This window comes from Lasioglossum baleicum, chromosome 17 (assembly GCF_051020765.1).
Source record: "Lasioglossum baleicum chromosome 17, iyLasBale1, whole genome shotgun sequence".
Classification (NCBI taxonomy): Eukaryota; Metazoa; Arthropoda; class Insecta; order Hymenoptera; family Halictidae; genus Lasioglossum; species Lasioglossum baleicum.
The window spans coordinates 7,297,227-7,319,189 of record NC_134945.1 but is presented as its reverse complement, the minus strand read 5'-3'; the positions used below and the strand labels follow the sequence as shown (position 1 = coordinate 7,319,189).

The 21,963-nt window shown below is 37.1% G+C and overlaps 1 protein-coding gene across 3 annotated transcripts in view; it reads left to right on the top strand.

The window, feature by feature from the left end:
- Positions 1-868: 868 nt before the first annotated feature.
- Rhogef64c (Rho guanine nucleotide exchange factor at 64C) overlaps positions 869-21,963 on the top strand; it is a 69,549-nt gene continuing 48,454 nt past the window's right edge. Inside the window, exons 1-2 of one of the 3 annotated variants that reach the window (XM_076441808.1) lie at positions 869-1,057; positions 2,404-2,616. The gene's annotated coding sequence lies outside the window, so the exon portion shown is untranslated. Of the gene's footprint in view, positions 1,058-2,403; positions 2,617-12,511; positions 13,279-21,963 lie in introns of those variants that run through there. The other 2 variants (XM_076441809.1, XM_076441807.1) reach the window with 2 other exon arrangements.

Here is a 21,963-nt window from a genome sequence, read left to right as displayed (position 1 = left end):
AATTATTCTACAGATGACAGAGTAACATAATGAAAAAGTAATTTAAATGAAAAACTTGTCAAGTTGTTTATTCATATATGTCATAAAAATTTATGCTGATGAATTGGGGATATTCTCTGGAAATGGTATTTTTATTATTACTCCAAAACGTGAAAAATGTATCTTGACTGCGCAAGTCTTCCATTATGAACATGCATTGTGCCAGTATAACAGACAGTTAGTTAACGATGATTTATAATAAAGAAAAGTAAATTGGAGTTGTAACAACGTTCTAGTAATAATTTGTGGCGTATTATAGCTTGGCAGTAAGTATTTATGTTTATTATTTCTTGATGAAGTCAACAACATCAGGCAACGAGAAATTAAATTTAAAGTTCTTTCATAGTCAGAGAATATTCAAATGAAACTGTCTATATTGTCAATGGGTAAGTCAGTTTTCAATGTAATTAATAAAGAACGAATAAATTTTTCAGAATTGTTTTTTGATTGTGTTCGAAAGTAATATATATTCATACTCTTTAAGTCTTTTAATATTTTCACTATTTTAAATTGCACTAGCTCATTTTTGTGATAACTATATAAAATCCGGAGTCAATTAAATAACATACATATTAATTAGGGCAAGGGGTTAGGGGAGTTCTTGATGCCACCTTTTTCTTTTCTATGTTAATATTATTACCAGACTGAGGCAGACTGATCTTTGAACAACGTAAAAATCAATTTAAAGCAAGAAAGGTAGGTATTACAGACTAGGTCGTCTCGTCGGTAATATTTATGTACCAGTTTGGATGTTCTGTCACGGATGTCGCCATCAGTCTGAAATGTAAGTGTTTTCAAATATTTACATATGTCACAGCGACCTTGTCTGTGCACATATATAAACAACGAATTTTCTTTTATAATTCGTATAATTGTATCGCGCGTGATCTTATCTTTTCGAGCTATACGATGTGTACTACAGAAGAATTAATAGTAATTCACACGTGCATCTTCATCTTGATGTTTGGAATTCTCCAGAACAGCCGGCCAATGTCAACAGTGAAGCAGGTGCATAAAGGTATCCACGTGTGCAACTAAATATAATTATTACTTATTTGTTAGGTACTCGTACACCAATATAAACACTGATCAATGAGGCGTTACGCCGTTAAGCTTATAATTGAGGTTATAAATATGCTATAATGAATTTTTTATTATACAGCATAGGCATTTTCAATTTGTAACCTCGGGGGTAGACGACCAATAATATACTGAAACTAGTAAATAAGACAATGGTAAAAGTTTTTTTGGTCCAGCCAGTTTTTATTGAATAAAGAGCACTTTACAGCAATCTAATATATGTTAAATAACTATTATACACTAAACTTAAAATTATATTACAAGAGTGAATATACAGGGTGTCCCACGTAATAACACTTTTCACGATTTTTCAAGTGCTTGCCAAAATCCGACAGAAAAATATTTTAAACAAAAGTCGATCAGTTTTCGATTGGCTATATACATTGCAATGAAAAAGTTGTTCTAAAAGTGCCATTTAAAGAAACGAAGGTGGTCTTGACAATAATAAAAAAGATTTTCGAACTTTCTTTTATTGCAATGCATAACCGCAATCGAAAACTGATCAACTTTTGTTGAAAATACTTGAAAAAACTTTTTGTCTGATTGTCGCAAGTACTTGAAAAATCGTGAGAAGTGTCACGTGGGACACCCTGTATAAATATGTGAGAGAATGTACTACATATCGAAGATGTACAAATCAGTAAAAGTACTGGTTGGTGATATAATTAATATATGTATACATTAATACTGATAACCTTCTTAACAAAATGTTTAAAACAGCCTGACTACATTTTACTTTAATGAATATATTGAAGATCACTATATAGACAGTGGATCTTCATGTATTTATATGGCGAAAATTAGTAGGCGTAATTTAAAACAGTAAACATAATTTACCGAATAATGTACCGAATTTTCTCTTTGTTAACCTCCATCTTTTACAATCTATATAACTCACAACCGAATCGACCAATCACAAAACGAGACATATATATACATATACATATATATATCACTACAGCTATTTAGCGGAGAAATAATGGATTACTTTTTCCCCAAGCTATATTATAAAAATTTAAAGATGCTGTTACATTATCTTGAACCTATTGAACATATTAAGAAAGGAAATAAATATTTATTTCACTCTAATTTGTTTTAATTCACATAGAAAATTTTGTATGTTGCATTAAAATCCGCTGTCTAAAGATCATAATTGATTTAAGAGGTCCTTCAGAGTCACCTTTGAATAATAATTACCCGAAACCAATCACATTTTATTGTCGTACGAGATTGTATTTCATTAAATTGTTCAGTGGTTAAATAACAATATATGTTTGTTTGCAGTGACGTCGCGTATCACCGATGTGTACCGTGTTCGTCGAGGAGGGTGGAGCAATAACGAAGCTCTCGTAGATACATACCAGACGGCACTTTCTATTTGGAACGTTGAACGCGATACAATTTCACTTGTTTCGCGGTGTTCCACGACGAGCGACTCGACAATCAATTTGAACGCGCCGCCGATGACGCCTCGGCTGCCAACAAATAAGAAAAAAAGTAAAAAGCTCATTGTGTAGAAGATATTGTAGATAGTTCCGGGTTCACGGCTGTGGGACACCGCTGATCACGCGATTCACGCGGTCGGATAATAACCTTAGGTCTTAGGAGAACGAACCTTCCTCGAAGGGCTCGAGGAAGTCGCGAAGGGGTCTTTAATGAACCTACGCTTCCGATGACTGCTGGTATTATCCGAACCGTGGATACGAAAATAAATTGAAATCCGCTACCGCAGAATTATTGTAGCAGCATTATCAATTGTCATTTGCTAGAATTTACTAATCTACGCCCGGTAGAACGCGAAATGCCCTAAGCCTGGACAACATTTCTTGCTATCTTTTAATTTTATCAGTTTAGATAAACAAAAATAATTTTCTGAGAGTTTTAACACAAACTTCAGATTTTGTAAAGTAACTTAAAATCCCAAAATCATTGTTTAGATTAGTATTTTAATTGTATATTAACAAGGATAATATACCTGGACAAATTGAATTTACATATAATTATATTTATAGCATCGAACATTATTAAATCTTGAATTATTTAAATTCTATCGTGACAAATTTAATCTAGTGATTTACATATCAAAATACTATTATATTAATTCTATCCTGTTTAATTTTCATTTTTTTTGTTGTTGTAAAGCAACCATTTCAAGAGACAATACTTCTCTCTCCATATTTTCTAATTGAGTGCATAATTTCGCTTTCTCTTCATTAATTCTATCTTTGTTTTCATTAGTTGCTTTAGAACTTACTTTTTTTTAGATTTATCATTGATTTTTAACTTAATATCTTTAATTTGTTGTGTAGTTATCTTTTTTCTTTCGTGTAAATTGATTTCTTGTTCTTTCTCATTTTTAATTTTGTTTCTCTCTTTTTTACAAGCTACTAGAAGACTAATTGTACGAACACTCAGTTAAATAATTTGCCATTTAAGTGTAAAAACGACAGCTACTTATATTTCAAAACAGTTCTAAACTTGGACATCTAATATTTGAATTAATAATTATTATTTAAGTTACGTCTGATTGCCAATTTATTTTAAAATATCAATATTATTATGCGTGATAATTATTTTTGAATGAAGATAGAGTATGTTGTATACTGTTTTCAGATAAACTCTGAATTTATTTTTAAATTTCAATTGATGACTTAGTCAAATAATATTCGTACCTACTCGCAGCCAAGGCCTCAGAATATATGTATAAAATAATTATTTAATCTCGTATAATTATTGGTTTTACTATAAAAATTCAATTGTCAAGTTTTACTAGACATCACTTTTGGCTTGTCCACACTTAGGGCGTTTCACCATACTCGATTTATTTCGAACGATATTAATTTGAGCGTGGAACCGTTTCGTCGACCCGATTGTGGCTCTTACCGCTATTCTGTTAGCATTAATCGTGAATGTAGAAACGAAAGGTCGCGGATTCCCACGTTGCGAAAATTACCCTTGGGATAACGGCCATATGAGAAATGTTAGTGATCTCGGTTGTGGGTGGTATTTCAGGCATTCCGTTATCCGTTGCACCCACCTCCGTCCTACAATCTGTGATATGGATCACAGTTACGGAAAATGCTTTTACACGCATCGAGTCTCTTGTAGAACATTAATCGATATACGCGCGGAATACATTTCACATATTTAATATACAAATAATTGTGTAACTTTGTAGAAGTTTATTCTTTTAATCGGGGGCCGAAAATAACAGTTATTCTAAAATTTTCCACGATAAAAATCATTGATCAAAAGTTGATTATTATTGAAATTTCAGATAATCTACACAAGATATAAAGAAAAAAATTGGAAGAACAAAATTATTAAAACATATCGATTTTTATACTTTTTGGTTACAAGTAACAGCTATTAGTATCCAAACAATTGGATCCGCCAGGATAACTGTTATCGATGAAAAATAACTGTTTCGATTGCTCAAAGCAGTTATCGATGAGAGAAGTTCATTTCGGTCGCTCATAACAGTTATCACTGAGAAGTTTATTTCGATCGCTCATAACAGTTATCAATGAGAAATTTATGTCGGTCCGCTCATAAAAAAATTTTCTTGGAGATCTAATTGCAAGAGATAAAAACTAAATTGAATGTCATTTCTTCCCTTAATGATGTATATTGACATGTTCAATTTTTCAAATTTTACAACGATTTTCAATTTCATCTTCCCAATTTTGCTATAAATGCATAAAGATCCGCCGTCTAGTTATAACGTTGATATAAACTTTCAGATTCGATTCCGCCAAGTGGTAAAATACGAAAAAACGTGGTAAAACGATGAAAATGCGACTCGGCTTGCAATTTATCCGTTCACCGTGTCAATAATGTGATTACGATGCTCTAACGTTCGCCCATTCGGCCCTCGATAGTCGACGCGTAATATAGCTTGCAAAGCAACGTCGTTAATATCGTAACTACCGTGAATATCAAGTCCTTAAAAATTGAAAGTGTAAAACTTTTCCGTCGATATACTATTCAGACTTCCGCGTTAAATACCATAGGAACAAAGACCGCGTGGTATAGGGCGTGAAGCTTCAATGAATAACTATGAATGAAATTCAATGTACTTTCGAGCACAAAGCTCCTTGGAGATATATGTGCGCGTATGTACACGTATTATCGGAAGGATCTTAGCCCCGCGTGAATTTAATTAAACTGAAAATGTGTTGCGTAGCACTTTCTCTCGTTGAAGAAAGAAACGAGGGAATATGTGTACACGAAGCGAAAAGACTCTCAACTTTTAGCAGCGGCTTATTCATTCTGTATAAATGCGATTTTATATAAGTATCCGAATCTATTTTTCGACCTCGTTCTTGTTTGAATAATGAACGAAAAATGGTTTTCGTTTACAGAATGGTTAATCGACACTCAAAGAATTGCGTAAGTACAATTAAAAGCAATTAAATCCGCGCACAAAGTTCACTATTTTTATTATTTGACTAGCTAACTCTTCAGCACAATTAGTGAACTTTGAGCGCGGGTATCTCGAAAACTATGCGATATAGCGAAAAACTGAATCGAATCAATCTTGTGGCATATTTTGTCAGCTTTAATCTTGTATGGAATGGTCTTATCGCTAGGACGCATAGTTTCCGAGATATCCGCGCTCAAAGTTCTCTAATTGTGCTGAAGAGTTAGCTTTACAATTAGTGACCTTTGAGCGCGGATATCTCGGAAACTATGCGATATAGCGAAAAACTGAATCAAATCAATCTTGTGGCATATTTTGTCAGCTTTAATTTTGTATGGAATGGTCTTATCGCTAGGACGCATAGTTTCCGAGATATCCGCGCTCAAAGTTCACTATTTTTATTATTTGACTATCTAACTCTTCAGAACAATTAGTGAATTTTGAGCGCGGATATCTCTAAAACTATACGAGATAGCGAAAAACTGAATACAATCGATCTCGTGGCATATTTTGTCAGCTTTAATTTTGTATAGAATGGTCTTATCGCTAGGACGCATAGTTTCCGAGATATCCGCGCTCAAAGTTCTCTAATTGTGCTGAAGAGTTAGCTTTACAATTAGTGACCTTTGAGCGCGGATATCTCGGAAACTATACGAGATAGCGAAAAACTGAATAGAATCAATCTTATGGCACACGTTGTCAGCTTTCATTTTGTATAGAATGGTCTTATCGCTAGGACACACAGTTTCCGAGATATAAACGGAAAACCGAAAAAGGGAAACTTCTACGTGCTTACCTCGTAAGTAGTCCAAACAAAGTCCCAAAGTTAAAAATTGTGTTCCTTCTATTTCCCTCTACACCTCCCTTACGAGCATTCATTGACTGGACTAACAATCAAATTTTGCAAGTTCTTTAGCAGCTTATATCTCGATAACTATTTTTTTGCTACATGTGGCTCCTTTCAAACTTTTTCTCTTCCGAATGAGCGGAAGGTGTTGATGTAAAAGACAAATTTACCAACAATTTTCTTCGTTATAAACAATTTTCCACCGATCCGGAGGTGTGGATACACCTCTAGAACGAATGACCATTACTTTTTATGCACCCTGTACATCCGCAAGGCAGCTGTCCCTTTGAGCTGGCTGTTGCGACCGTTCGGAAGCTATCGCACGTGCACCTGTCGATTTTTCACTGGGTGTTTGGTGCTCGGAGTATGCAATAGTGTGCACGGTCTACCAATGCAAACACGAGTCGAAAGACGAGCACCTGTGGAAACACAGTCGCAACGATAAAAACAGAGAGGAAAAGGTTGAGAACGAATGCATAGAAAAGTCGTCGACTGACACGGCCGTAGTCCATGATCTTGAGCGGCATTATTGAGTCGTGGGAGTCCTTCGCATAATTAACGCGCCGCGAAAGAATGCGAAAGAATGAACGGTGAAAGAGAAGACTTCGAACCAGAGAAAAATGGAGTTGCGCGCGCGGGAAAAGGACGGGCACACACGCTCGCGTTAACAAAGAGAGAGAGAGCGAGAGAGAGACAGGGAGAGAGAGAAAGAGAGAGAGAATGCGACAGCGGTAGCGTGAAGGAAAAAAGAACAAGAAACAAGAATACAAATACGGGATACGGCCACGGAATACGAGCGACATAATTCATGATTTCTCCATAATAATTAGTGTTTTCACTGATCTTGACTGTAGTTTTACATTCCTTCCTCGTGCTACGCGTTCACTCTTCCTTTACGAGGCATATGCCATACCAGGCCTGGCCAACCCAAATGGTTTCGCGAGCCACTTTGATGACGCGTAACGTTACAGCGGATCGCACTTTAGGTAAACATGCTTTTAAAAAATGCAATACAAATACAAAATGAATAATACTTTATTGCTATACGTCGCACTTGCGCGTTATGACAATGACTCGTGCAATTTTTCATTTATTTAATATCTTTGGTGTACATACAACGTGAAACAAAAGTTTCAATAGAAATATAAAATCGCCCGGCGGGCCGCGTGTTGGTCAGGCCTGGTATTAGTCCAGTCAATGAATGCTCGTAAGGGGGGGGGGGGGGGGGTGTAGAGGGAAATGGAAAGAACACAATTTTTAACTTTGAGACGTTGTTTGGACTAGTTAGGAGATAAACACACTAAAAGTCTCCACTCCTAAGAGGTGAGGTGCAGTGGGGCACGCAGAAGGTCCCCTTTTTCGGTTTTCCGCTTATATCTCGGAAACTATGTGTCCTAGCGATAAGACCATTCCATACAAAATTAAAGCTGACAAAATATGCCGCAAGATTGATTGGATTCAGTTTTTCGCTATCTCGCATAGTTTCCGAGATATCCGCCCTCAAAGTTCACTAATTGTGCTGAAGAGTTAGATAGTTAAATAAGGCAAAAATTTCTTTTTCAATTTCTTTTCTTTTAAGACTTTCAGTTGAGACCTATTACATTATTGAATTAGATTGTTGCATTTGAAAGCACTGCAAGAAATGCTATTACAGTCTACAAGTATATTATACAGGGTGATTCGTAAATGGTGGGCAAAACTTTAGGAATAAATTCCTAATGCTTAGAGAAGACAAAAAAAGTTATATTAACATAAATCCGGAAATGATTGCAACAAACTGGAGTGAAATAAAAATTCATTTTCTTTCGTAATATGTTTAACAGGTTGGAAACAATATTTTTATTGTTTTCTAATCTGTTTTATTTGCATTAATTCTAATGTTTTTACTGTTTTAATTTACACCTACTAATTTTTTTCCATAAATACATAAAATCCGCTGTCTATTTATTATATTATAGTAACCGTGGTTGTTCGCAATCGGTGTACACGTAACAGAGGCCGTGTTAGAAAAGATCAACGACGAATTCACCGTAATGTAAATATGGGAGTTTAGTTAGCTGAGGATTAAAATTCGGTATTGCACGCCCACAGAATTCCACCGTGTTACCTGGCCATCGCCAGATTTGGAGATGCCGTGAGAGCATAAGGAAGATCGGCGATTCGACTCTCAAAATTTCCGTTTCGACCCGTACAAGTCGTAGCATATTATTTTAGTCAATTGACGACATACACTGTTGTGCGAACGAAAGAAGCACCCGGCCATATTTAACCCTTTGCCCTACAACAGGCATGTCAAACTAATTTATCATCAAGGGCCTCATTAAGTATTATAAATTAATTCGAGGGCCGCAATAAAAACAGCAGACCCGAAATAAAGAAGAAACACATTTTTTTTTATTAACATTGCAGATACACATACATAAAAATAACACACGTACAAACACAACAATATTACAAAAATACATATTAACTATCTAAGTTGTTTTTTTTCCAAGATTACTTTATTTGAACAAAACTATTTCATTTTTTTGTTTCGAAGAAACTTGGCAACGATTTTCAGTAATAATAAAATAATAAAAATAGTTGAATTTGTTGAGTTGCAATTATTTTTGAAATTGTCTCTCCTCAGTTTTATTATTTTTTAACGTTGAATAAATAATTGTAGAAATCTGGAATCCACCTTTTTATAAGCTTGCTTTCTTGTCTGTCTGTTCGGTACAAATTTTACAATTGATTTTAAACTAACTTCCCGATGAGCTAGAGACTTGAAACTTTAAACATAGCTCAGAACTGGATGCCAATGCAATATTTAAAAAGAGAATTTTAAAAAAGCCTATGCGTTTAGGAGATCTGAATTATTCATAAATTTAACCGTTACACCTCCTTGCGCGACGCTCTATACTAGTGTAATACTGAAAATTCTTTATTTTCGAATAAAAATAAATTTTTTTAAAATACCACGTTCTTCAAACGGACTAAAAAGTATAAAATAATGTTTCCTAGTAAACTTGTGATTGTGAATTTTTAATACCTATGAAAGTAAGATTTAACAAAGATTTAAAAGAGATTTAAAAAATCAAATAAGAACACAGTAAGTTTCGAAAATGGATTCCGCTGTTTAATTGAATAGTTCTGAGAATATATGTGTTATTGCGGATTATCTAATACTTTAAATGCGACAAATCAATCATTAAAAGTAAATTTTATATAAATTTAAGAGATTGAGGAGATTTTAAATAATTTATTAATAATTAAAGTAGAGTGTTGAATGATTAAAAGTAAATTTTATATAAATTTAAAATTGAGATCATTATATAAATACAATTTCTACATGAAGATATTGTTTGTCACTGTAATTATACTGGCCGCTTCTTTCTTTCGCACAGTATTGTATGACCGAGGCAAGAATGGCTGGAAAAGAATAGTTGTTCGGTGAACGCATTCGATGGGCGGTTCCAGGGGGTGTACTACTCGCTTGGAAATAAAAAGTATCATCGAGGATGCGCAGGGAGAATTTTCTCGTTCTCCTTGACAGGCTTCCTCCTCTTCTTCCAATGACTCAAGTCCACTGACCGAGACTCGGATGCCATGCTATAAAGTCGAAGAAAAAGCTACGATCGTAAACTCGGCTTGCTTCCGCACTTCGCGATAGTTTCGTGGCCTGGCAATAATCGGGAATACAGCGGAGAACTGTGTATTTCGAGGAACACTACCACTGTTCCAGGAACGTTGGAAAATTTCAGATGATAAGACCGATCGACATTTTCTTTCATCTCTTTCCGCGAACACGGCATAAAGAGGCAGGGGCGAGAAAATCAGGGGTTCCCCTCTCCCCGACTTTATTTAACAACGAAAACTTAATAACTGTATTATTATAAAAGAAAATATAATTATAAAAAGAGAAGAAACTAGAGGACTGCACTTTACTTTAACGGACTCAAAATTTGTGCCTTTCTCCCATTAAATGATGATGTATTTTGGTATGTAATCCAGTAGATTTGTACCCGGGGAACCTGCAGATCGAAGTTTCGATCCTGTAGGATCAATGGTTCAGGAGTTATGGTTGTTGAAAGTTGAGCATTTTTCAGTGTTTTCGACAGGTAAGGGCGCCGCCATATTGTAGTGTCGCGCGCCGTTTACCGGGCAGAATAATTAATTAGTTATTCGATGATTAGCTCGGCGACGAGGATCGGAGGCTGCGGTCTTCGGTTTCGTTGAAGAAAAACAGCGAACAAAGGGGGCGACAAGAACACGTAATGACCCACACTCGATTATTGCGAAGAAGACGGAGATAGGCGTGTACTTTGGCGAACGGTGCGCGGGATAAGGACAAACGGATAGAAAATATGGCCATGATATTTACTAACGCGGTCTCTCCACGTGAAAGTGCTCGCTCTTCGCTTTGTGCCGTGCTCGAAGAACGCGTACGGTTTTATATAACGGGTGACATGGGCGGACCTTTTCACGAAAAATCGGATCGCTCCGCAAACGACTCGCGTCTGAACATACCTCTTTCGCTATTGCCTACAATATCTATAGTTACTCGAGCATGTGTTTGCAGGTGAAAACGAATCGGAAATGTAACAGTGTCTAAACCAATCTACAGTTTAGCCACGGTACTCTTTATCGTCCGTCGATCCTACGTTGGGGCGTAGAGGGAAATGGAAGGAACACAATTTTTAACTTTGGGACTTTGTTTGGACTAGTTAGGAGGTAAACATACTAAAAGTCCCTACTCCTAGGAGGTGAGGCGGGCTACAGGGGGCACGCAGAAGTCACCTTTTTCGGTTTTCCGCTTATATCTCGGAAACTATGCGTCCTAGCGATAATACCATTTCATACAAAATTAAAGCTGACAAATTGTGTCACAAGATTGATTGTATTCAGTTTTTCGCTATCTCGTATAGTTTCCGAGATATCCGCGCTCAAAGTTTACTACTTTTATTCTTTAACTAGCTAACGCTTCAGCAGAATTAGCGAACTTTGAGCGCGGATATCTCGGAAACTATGCGTTCTAGCGATAATACGATTCCATACAAAATTGAAGCTGACAAAATATGCCACAAGATTCATTCCATTCAGTTTTTTGCTATCTCGCATAGTTTCCGAGATACCCGCGGTCAAAGTTCACTACTTTTATTATTTAACTACCTAACTCTTCAGCATAATTAGTGAACTTTGAGCGCGGATATCGCGTAAAACTATGCGTCCTAGCGATAATACGATTCCATACAAAATTGAAGCTGACAAAATATGCCACAAGATTGATTCCATTCAGTTTTTTGCTATCTCGCATAGTTAATGAGATATCCGCGCTCAAAGTTCACTAATTTTGTTGAAGAGTTAGCTAGTCAAATAATAAAAATAGTGAACTTTGAGAGCTGATATCTCGGAAACAATGCGTCCTAGCGATAAGACCATTCCATACAAAATTAAAGCTGACAAAATGTGCGACAAGATTGATTCCATTCAGTTTTTCGCTATCTCGCATAGTTTCCGAGATATCCGCGCTCAAATTGCACTAATTGTGCTGAAGAATCAAATAAGGCAAAAATTTCTTTTTCACAATTAGTGAAGTTTGAGCGCGGATATCTCGGAAACTATGCGAGATAGCGAAAAACTGAATACAATCAATCTTATAGCACATTTTGTCAGCTTCAATTTTGTATAGAATGGTATTACCGCTAGGACACATAGTTTCCGAGATATAAGCGGAAAACCGAAAAGGGGACTTTTAGTATGTTTACCTCGTTACTAGTCCAAACAAAGTCCCAAAGTTAAAAATTGTGTTCCTTCCATGTCCCTCTACGCGCCCCCCGTATGATCGTTCATTGACTGGACTATTACGAGACTTTATATGCTTAATATTGTTTCCCTGGTAGCATTTATGGTTGGCATTTCGTTGGACCATCGTCGGTCAACTAACTCCCAACCGTTGTCCAACCATAAACGCTACTAGGGTTAAGTTTTGTGACATTATCTATAAAAATTGCATGGAGAATTGAATATTGTTTTAAACTAGCGTTAGATATGTCTTTTCCATATCGTCCGAGCCGATTCTTGGCCGGCACCTTTCGAAACCGTCGATTTCGTCCACGGTCCATTTAAGCGATCCAATTCGAATCTCGGTCGTGGCCGATGGGAAAAAGATCGAGCACGGAGACCCGTCCGGGTTCCTGTTGCACGTTCGCGTGCCGTTACCTCGATTGTTCAAACCGGCATTTTGCATTTGTCGTTTCGCATCTGGCGGACGGTTGGCTACGAGCTTAAAGCAGCTGCGAAGGTGTGTAGTTCGGGCAAAGAATTTCGATGAAAATATTCGCTAGCACACCGAGACGAGAGGTATCCTTTAAGGTCTCTTCGGTGCTCCTCGCAAACAAGGACATAAGAGAAGGGGATACCAAGTTGTACAGGCACCTTTCTCGCGGCGCTCGCTGTGGAATGGCAAAAAGAGAGGAGGCACTCTCTGACGTCACGTCGCCTGCTCGGTAGTGCCGCTAGCCTCTCACTTGGCCGGCGACGTTCGGCGTGTTCGGTTCGATTCGGTTTTTCTTCGTCTTCAATCTGAAAGATTCCGTCCGATTTTTCGACTGTCTCGCTCCGACCGATTTCGACTACGAATCCCTCCCACCCGCGGCACACGTCATCCGCGCGCCCGCGCGGAGAGTCAGCTCTCCCCGTGAAAATCGGCTCCGAGCCGCGAAAGTGAGACCAAATGCGATCCAAACCGAGTTGAAAAGCAAGTGTGCAAACTGCTGGTCAGTGGTGTTGTTCGGTGGTTCGGTTCGAGGGTGATTTTCTCGTGCGCCGATGGTCGTTCTGTTCTATCGTTGTGCCATGACACTCTGGATACGATCGTGAATTGTGAATGGATCGGATGGCAGTCTTGGTAAGTTCGCGATTCCTTCCTGCGACCGCGCTCTTCCGCTCGGTGTCTCCACTGCTAGAACTTTCGTATTAGATCTCTAGTACCTTTCAGAAATTTTTAGTGTTCTAGTACGGGGCACCAAACAGATCTAGTACTTTCGTGCTTCCTGGAACTTATGGCTTACTGGTATAAAGTTTTCGAAATGAAAAACGTTGTAGGAGAACCAATGTTTCCTGCTTTAACTGTATTAGTTCCCCATTCCTCAGCAGAACTGAAAGATCTAGTACTTTTTCGTGCTAACGAATAATAATAATAATACTTAAAACCTGCTTTTATCCCTGCGCTACTTCTACCAGTGCAGAGTTAGTCATTTTTCGGTTTTCGCGGATATCTCGGAAACTATGCGTCCTAGCGATAAGACCATTCCATACAAAATTAAAGCTGACAAAATGTGCCACAGGATTGATTCGATTCAGTTTTTCGCTATCTCGCATAGTTTTAGAGATATCAGTGCTCAAAGTTCACTAATTGTGCTGAAATTTCTTTTTCAGAATTAGTCAACTTTGAGCGCTGATATCTCGGAAACTATGCGTTCTAGCGATAAGACCATTCCATACAAGATTAAAGCTGACAAAATGTGCCACAGGATTGATTCGATTCAGTTTTTGGCTATCCCGCATAGCTTCCGAGATATCCGCGCTCAAAGTTCACTAATTCTCCTGAAGAGTTAGCTAGTTAAATAATAAAAGTAGTAAACTTTGAGCGCGGATATCTCGAAAACTATGCGAGATAGTGAAAAACTGAATGGTATTAATCTTATAGCACATTTTGTCAGCTTTAATTTTGTATGAAATGGTCTTATCGCTAGAACGCATAGTTTCCGAGATATCCGCGCTCAAAGTTGACTAATTCTGAAAAAGAAATTTCAGCACAATTAGTGAACTTTGAGCACTGATATCTCGAAAACTATGCGAGATAGCGAAAAACTGAATCGAATCAGTCTTGTGGCACATTTTGTGAGCTTTAATTTTGTATGAAATGGTCTTATCGCTAGAACGCATAGTTCCCGAGATATAAGCGGAAACCCGAAAAATGGACCTTCTACTTTTAGTATGTTTACCTCCTAACTGGTCCATACAGAGACCCAAAGTTAAAAATTGTGTTCCTTCCATCTCCCTTTACAACTTTATGTTGACTGGGCACTACTCGCGGTAATAAGAGAATAAAAGGTGGTATAGAAATGCGTACTTCGATTTTGCATACTTGCCGCGACGATAAAAAGAATACTTGAAAGATTAGAAAGCACTGCGAGGCAGGAAATGTCGTCCGAAATGTCAGCTGTCGAGATATATGCCAACATTTTCTTATTTAAAATACAACCACACGATAAACGAAATTACTTTCTGAACGACCTAATATATTATAATTAACCTAACAATTCCGTGTGCTTCGAATCTTTCAAATGTTGTACTTCTTCAAATAGAATAGGTACTTGTAACGTGACAATAATCATTCTCCTTGCGGACAGACAAGAACCGAAACATTTAGAAACACTTGGCTGGCAGACACATCCGTGGTTATGTAAAGTTAATCCGAATGATTCGGAAAGATCGTTTATATAACAAATCTCCAGTAAACGGCGTCTAAAACGTGGGGACGCAAGAAACGGTTAATTCGACAAAGAAATAAGTTTCCTGGCCTGGGCAGGTTAACCAAAAGCAACGCTTTCCTTTCGCTCGACACTCCTCTCTCGAGCGATAAAACGTTCCGATCCAATAAATAGGAAAAGATTATGGCCGCGAGTTGTTCTCTCGAGAGCACACGGATACTGTGTTTTGTTAGTCTACGTAAACTCCGACGAACTCGAGTTCGAATTATCATGCGAACAGCTAGCAACCAAAATTGAAGAGACGATCCGAGTATGCTCCGCATCGTAACCCGGAATCGTACGTAGCATCGTGTAGGCATCGCCGGGAATTTATTCCTATCACGGATACCGACGGCGGAGGTCAATCCACTTGAAGGCAGAAAAGTCAGGATGCTCACTCAAACTGGACTTACTGGATACTCTGGCTCTAAAGTCGAAGAGACTCCAGTTCTCTCCAGCCGGGAGAAGAGATTCAGATGGAAGAGAGAAGATTCCGAGAGAGATATTTCCGTATAGTTGTGCCCCGCGGAACGGAACAAATCTCGCGGATCGAACTGCTCCGAATGCGCCATGGGAAACAGCTGTTTCTACGAGACCCTAACTGTTCCTCGACCCTTGACAAATCTTGAATACAAATCGAAACACTTACTCTCTCTGGTCGACCGAGGAAAATCGTACGCCGACCGTCGATTACCGAAGTCGTCGGCGACGATCGGTATCGAATCGACATGGGAAAATTCCGATCTTAACGGAGCATATCGAATGCTGTACGAACTTTGCTTGAATAGAACAATTGCCTTTTTATTTCACCTTAATATACCGAAATTAATATAGCGAAAAACTGAATGGAGTCAATCTTATGGCACGTTCTGTCAGCTTTAATTTTGTATGGAATGGTCTTATCGCTAGCTCGCATAGTTTCCGAGATATCACCGCTCAAAGTTCATTAATTGTGAAAAAGAAATTTTTGCCTTATTTGAGTATCTAACTCTTCAGCACAATTAGTGAACTTTGAGCGCGGATATCTCGGAAACTATGCGGGATAGTCAAAAACTGAATCCAATCAATCTTGTGGCCCATTTCATCAGCTTTAATTTTGTATCGAATGGTCTCATCGCTAGGACGCATAGTTTCCAAGATATCCGCGCTCAAAGTTCACTATTTTTATTATTTGACTAGCTAAACTCTTCAACGCAATTAGTGAACTTTGAGCGCGGATATCTCGGAAACTATGCGAGATAGCGAAAAACTGAATGGAATCAATCTTATAGCACATTTTGTCAGCTTTAACTTTGTATAGAATGGTCTTATCACTAGGACGCATAGTTTCCGAGATACCCGCGCTCAAACTTCTCTAATTGTGAAAAAGAAATTTTTGCCTCGCGTGTTTTGCCTTACTTGACTAGCTTCAGCACAATTAGTGAACTTTGAGCGCGGATATCTCATTAACTATGCGAGATAGCAAAAAACTGAATGGAATCAATCTTATAGCACATTTTGTCAGCTTTAACTTTGTATAGAATGGTCTTATCACTAGGACGCATAGTTTCCGAGATACCCGCGCTCAAAGTTCTCCAATTGTGCTGAAGAGTTAGCTAGTCAAATAATTAAAAAATAGTGAACTTTGAGCGCGGTATCTCGGAAACTATGCGAGATAGCGAAAAACTGAATGGAATCAATCTTATAGCAAATTTTGTCAGCTTTATTTTTGTATGGAATGGTCTCATCGCTAGGACGCATAGTTTCCAAGATATAAGCGGAATACCGAAAAAGGGGTCCTTCTACGTGCCCCCCTGCACGTTTAACACCCCTACATGTTTAACGGATTTTCTCAAGGTTAAAAAACGTTCGTACCATAATCTCCCTATTTTTTCCATATTCTGCAAAGTTTCAGCTTTAATTTAAAAAAAATTTCATCGCTCCACCTCATTTCTATCGAAAGTTCTTTGATTTTGTCTCCGATTTGGACGAAAGGTCCCACTGTGCGATGTAACCGTTGGAGCGGGCGCTGCGGCTGTCGAAACAGCCCTGGTAGAACGTTTCGAATCGAACGATCGGATAGATAAGTTAATATTCAAGATGAACAACTGACGATTGCATCATCCTCGTTCCTCGTGTCTTCTTGTACTCGACCGCAGAAACAGGAGACTGAGGAAATACGATTTTCGTGATAAAACCACGGGAGATAGACTTACGAAACGTTAGACGCTGCGGCGAATAACTAAAAGAACATCTCTGCGATGCGTTCTAGCAGTTGTTTAATGCCATCGTTGAATTTTAGTCGTCGTGCAAACAGCGATGCTATCACAATACCTGTAAACTTACACTGTAAACTAAATGTGTGAGTCACAGTAATATTCGGACACTTTTCAAAGCACGATAACTGTTTAACATCTGACGATGATGATCTCTAGCGAAAGAAAAATTCAGATTTGTTGCACGCCAGCATTTAATCCAACAGCCAAATATTACCAGCGAGGAAATAAAAGGTGCTAGAAAAGTTAAACTGTGTACCGTGGTTCGCTGTATTACGCGTGCATACCAAATGTAATTTGTACCCATTTGCAGGCGCACGACGAGACCGAGACTTCTCGCAAGGATGTCACGGATAGAATGGAGGCACATGCGTACACGATAATTGACTTTACACGAAAACAGCACGCTAAAAACTTTGCCGTTACCTTGCTGCTCTCTGTCTCGTCGCGGCGACGCACAGTGGGACCTTTCGTCCGAATCGGAGACAAAATCAAAGAACTTTCGATAGAAATGAGGTAGATCGATGAAATTTTTTTAAAATTAAAGCTGAAACTTTGCAGAATATAGAAAAAATAGGAAGATTACTGTACGAACGGTTTTTAACCTTGAGAAAATTCGTTAAACATGTAGAATTTCAAGAAATCGATTTTGCAATATCCTGAGGTCGTAGACAAATTTTGAGACCAGATTTGAAATCAGCGTGAAAAAATCTACGGGAAATGAAGTACAGCATTGTCCAAAAAAAAAAATTTTCCGCGCGTGGTATTGGAAAAACCACAATTTTCTCGAAATTGTGCAAGTTTAACGAATTTTCTCAATGTTAAAAAACGTTCTTGCCATAACCTCCCTATTTCTCCCATATTCTGCAAAGTGTTTCAGCCTTAATTTAAAAAAAATTTCATCGCTCTACCTGATTTCTATCGAAAGTTCTTTGATTTTGTCTCCGATTTGGACGAAAGGTCCCACTGTGCGACGCCGCGCGGTAACTCAATACCATTCGAAATCCAGAACTATGAGAACACGGAACAATCGTGAAAGCATCGCGGTAAAATTTCCTCTGATTGTTTTCGTAGAAAGTAAACCCAGTGGGAAGAAGATTCGAATTCTGGCGAGAGAGCAACATATGCTCTTTCACGCGTTTCGAGAGACCGAACGCGAAAATTCGAAATCTCCGCTGGAAACGAGTTTACATTAACGGGACATTACACTTTCTCCCTCGAAAATTTGAACAATTATTATGGGGACTGATGAAGTAATGAAAAACTTTTTGAAAGCGAAACTTCTTTGCTGAGAGGGGGCGGCTACAATTTTCTAACGTTACGGAAGTCGAGTGTGACGAAAATTAACGGAGAAAAAGCTTTCTTACCCCGCCGGGATTCGAACCCCGGTCTACCGCTTGGTAGTCAGCGTAGTTATTCTAAAAAATCTTAGGGATCACCCTTTTCAAGGAAATACAACATTTGAGGATGTGTTTTATGAACAGGGTGCGGATTTTTATGCAAATAAATTTTCAAACTTCATATTTTATCAAATTAAATATTTGATTAAATTAAATTTTAAAATTTTTAATATGTCCACAGCTTCAAGTTGTGCGTAACAATTTTTGTTAAAAATGCATAAAATCCGCAGTCTGTTTACGAAATATACAAATGCACGTATCTTCGCTTTCACAAATAAACGATATCCACGTAAAAAGATTCTTCGAGCAGTGTAAAAATGCCTCGCAAGAAGAGAAGCTTAATTAATGAAGACAATGCTCGATAGACAACAGCCTAATTTCGTCTCGCCCGTAAGTTTGTGCACGCGAACTCTTCCAAAGAGAAAATTCGGTATAATTTATACATTTTTAACGCTCTTATTACCAAAGAAATATTTTTTCGCAATGGGAGACCCGACTTGTTATGAGCGTCACGCACTCCCGTTCTCCCGGCGTGATTTATTCATCGAACATTCGACTTTAACAGAACGCTCCGGCCGTTACCATACTGCAAATCGGTATACAGTATACGTACGAGCACGCGAGCACATATTATCTTATCCCGATGGTGCACGATGGTGCATCGAATCGCAAAAGGTTACTAGGCTCCGTGTTATGCAACTGTGCCGTCGCACCTTCCACCAGAATCTCAAACCCACCACTCGTTCGAGGAAACATTGCTCGAAACTCTAATTAACACTACACCTAACCTTATAAAAATGACAAGATTGATTCTATTTTGATTTTGTGCGGCTTCTATTGTGATGCGTTCCCTACTGAAGATATCTTGTATACAATCGTTCCTTATCAAATCATTTTTATTATTTCAATAATTGTAAAAAAATATATTTAAAAAAACCACGCTTATATATTAAAATGCACTAAAAAGGAGAAAATAATTCTTTTAGACATTAGTGACTATAAATAAAAGCGTGGAGCGCTGAACTATATTGGCGTAATCTTTTCAACTTCAACTTCAATTTTTAATTTCAATTTCAAAGTCAATTTTTCCATTTCAACTTTAATTTCTCAACATTAATTTCAACTTCAATCTTTCAACATCAATTTCAACTTCAATTTTTCATCATCAATATCAACTCTTCAATTTCAATTTTACAATTTCCATTTCAACGTCAATTTTTCAATTTCAACTACAATTTTTCAACATCAATATCAAGTCTTCAATTGCAACGTCAATTTCAACTCTTCAATTTCAATTTTTCAATTTCCATATCAACTTCAATTTTTCAATTTCAACTTCAATTTTTCAACATCAATATCAAGTCTTCAATTGCAACGGCACTTTCAACTCTTCAATTTCCATTTCAACGTCAATTTTTCAACATTAATTTTTAACTTCAATTTTTCAACATCAAAATCAACTTCAATTTTTTCAATTTCAACTCACAATTGCAACTTCAATTTCAACGTCAATTTTTCAACATTAATTTCAACTTCAATTTTTCAATTTTAACTTCAATTTCAACGTCAATTTTTCAACATTAATTTCAACTTCAATTTTTCAATTTCAACTTCAATTTTTCAACATCAATATTAATACTCTTCAATTGCAACGTCAATTTCGACTCTTCAATTTCAATTTTTCAATCTCAACTTCAATTTCCATTTCAACGTCAATTTTTCAACATTAATTGTTAACTTCAATTTTTCAATATCAATTTCAACTCACAATTGCAACTTCAATTTCAACTCACAATTGCAACTTCAATTTCAACGTCAATTTTTGAACATTAATTTCAACTTTAATTTTTCAATTTCAACTTTAAGTTGTTCGTGCAGAACATTCAGGTAAGATGACTGATCGATTCGTAAGTTAGGATGAGATTACAGAACAAGGAGTGCTATGTTATTATGCGCACTTTTGTATAATGTGGCATCGCAAGCCAATTATTTCCGAGTGAACAGCATTTTTCTACGTGGATAGTAGATGAAAATAATAATTCCTTTGAAAATGGAGTGGGGCTAGTTTTCTTTCGATACGAAGGTAATTAATACACCATGGATTTTGTGAAAAAATAAATATGGCAAAAATAGATGAGTCTGATTTCAAACGATAACAAGATTACAAGACTTTAAGAGTGTAAATATACAGTTAGGAGCAAAACTGATCACTCAGACTTTCAATCAGAATAACTTTTCTTATGAATGAATCAAACGACTTTAATTTCCCTGTAAGGCTAGGCGAATTAGTGTAGTAAATGACGTCGAAAAAATATGTTGAAAAAACGCATTTGGTCGCAACTGTGAGAAACAATAGTAAAAATTGATTTTTACAACTCTTTTAGCCGTGCCAATAACGAGAATAGATGTGTTTTGTAAACTCGTATGAATTATATACGCTCCGAAAATTTCATTGAAATTGGTTAATTGGTTTACGAGTTACAAACGATCAAAAGTGGTAAAAATTTCGATTTTTCAAAAGTCTTGGCTTTCACCAATTTTGATCGTTTATAACTCGTAAATCAATTAACCAATTTCATTGAAATTTCCGGAGTCCACTTTTAACTTAATATAGCCACTTTTAACTTAATAAATTCCTATTTTTTCGCAAAGAGATTCGCAGTCTAGTAAATTGAAGACTGCAATGAAAAAATCCATGTAAAACTTGTAAGATCGTTTTGTAACCAATCTTGAAACCATCTCAAAACTTGTGTAACCAATCGTCACGGAACTTTTAGCCTCATTCCATTGGATCGGCGTTGGAGCTTACATTATTTTTGAAAAAAATCGCGCTTTAATTTCAGTCTTCTTTAATTCCAGGCTATACTTCATAACCAGTTAGTCAGAGCTCATAGAACTTGTTAATTAAGCCGGACTTCAGTTTCGCCGCAACGAAACGCAATGCAGCGCGTGAAAAGTTTGAAAACTTTCATTTATTCTACATTCTCGAATGTAGAGAAGAGATTAGCGATTTCAACGAGTGGCACACACACTTACATGTACATATAATGAATAATTCCTCTGCGTGCTGGAAATGCGAGCAACGCGTTCTATCTTCTAATTTTCAGCTGTTGAAATCACCAAAGAAATGGTGATTTCATCGCCATTTTATCGTCCAGTCGCTAATCGAGTTTGCTTATGCGAATAGGTATTGCAAACATTTGTAGATTTGTTAACACTGAGCCTACCGACCATCACGAGTGACTGATGTGCATTGTATTATAGAAATAACAAGAATAAAAAATGTATTCAACCAATTCCCATGAAAACACCTTTATCAGCATAATCATTTTTTAAATAAACGATTAAGTAATTTTTAATTTAGTTTTCTTAATAATCGTTTATATCTTCTAAACTGTTAACC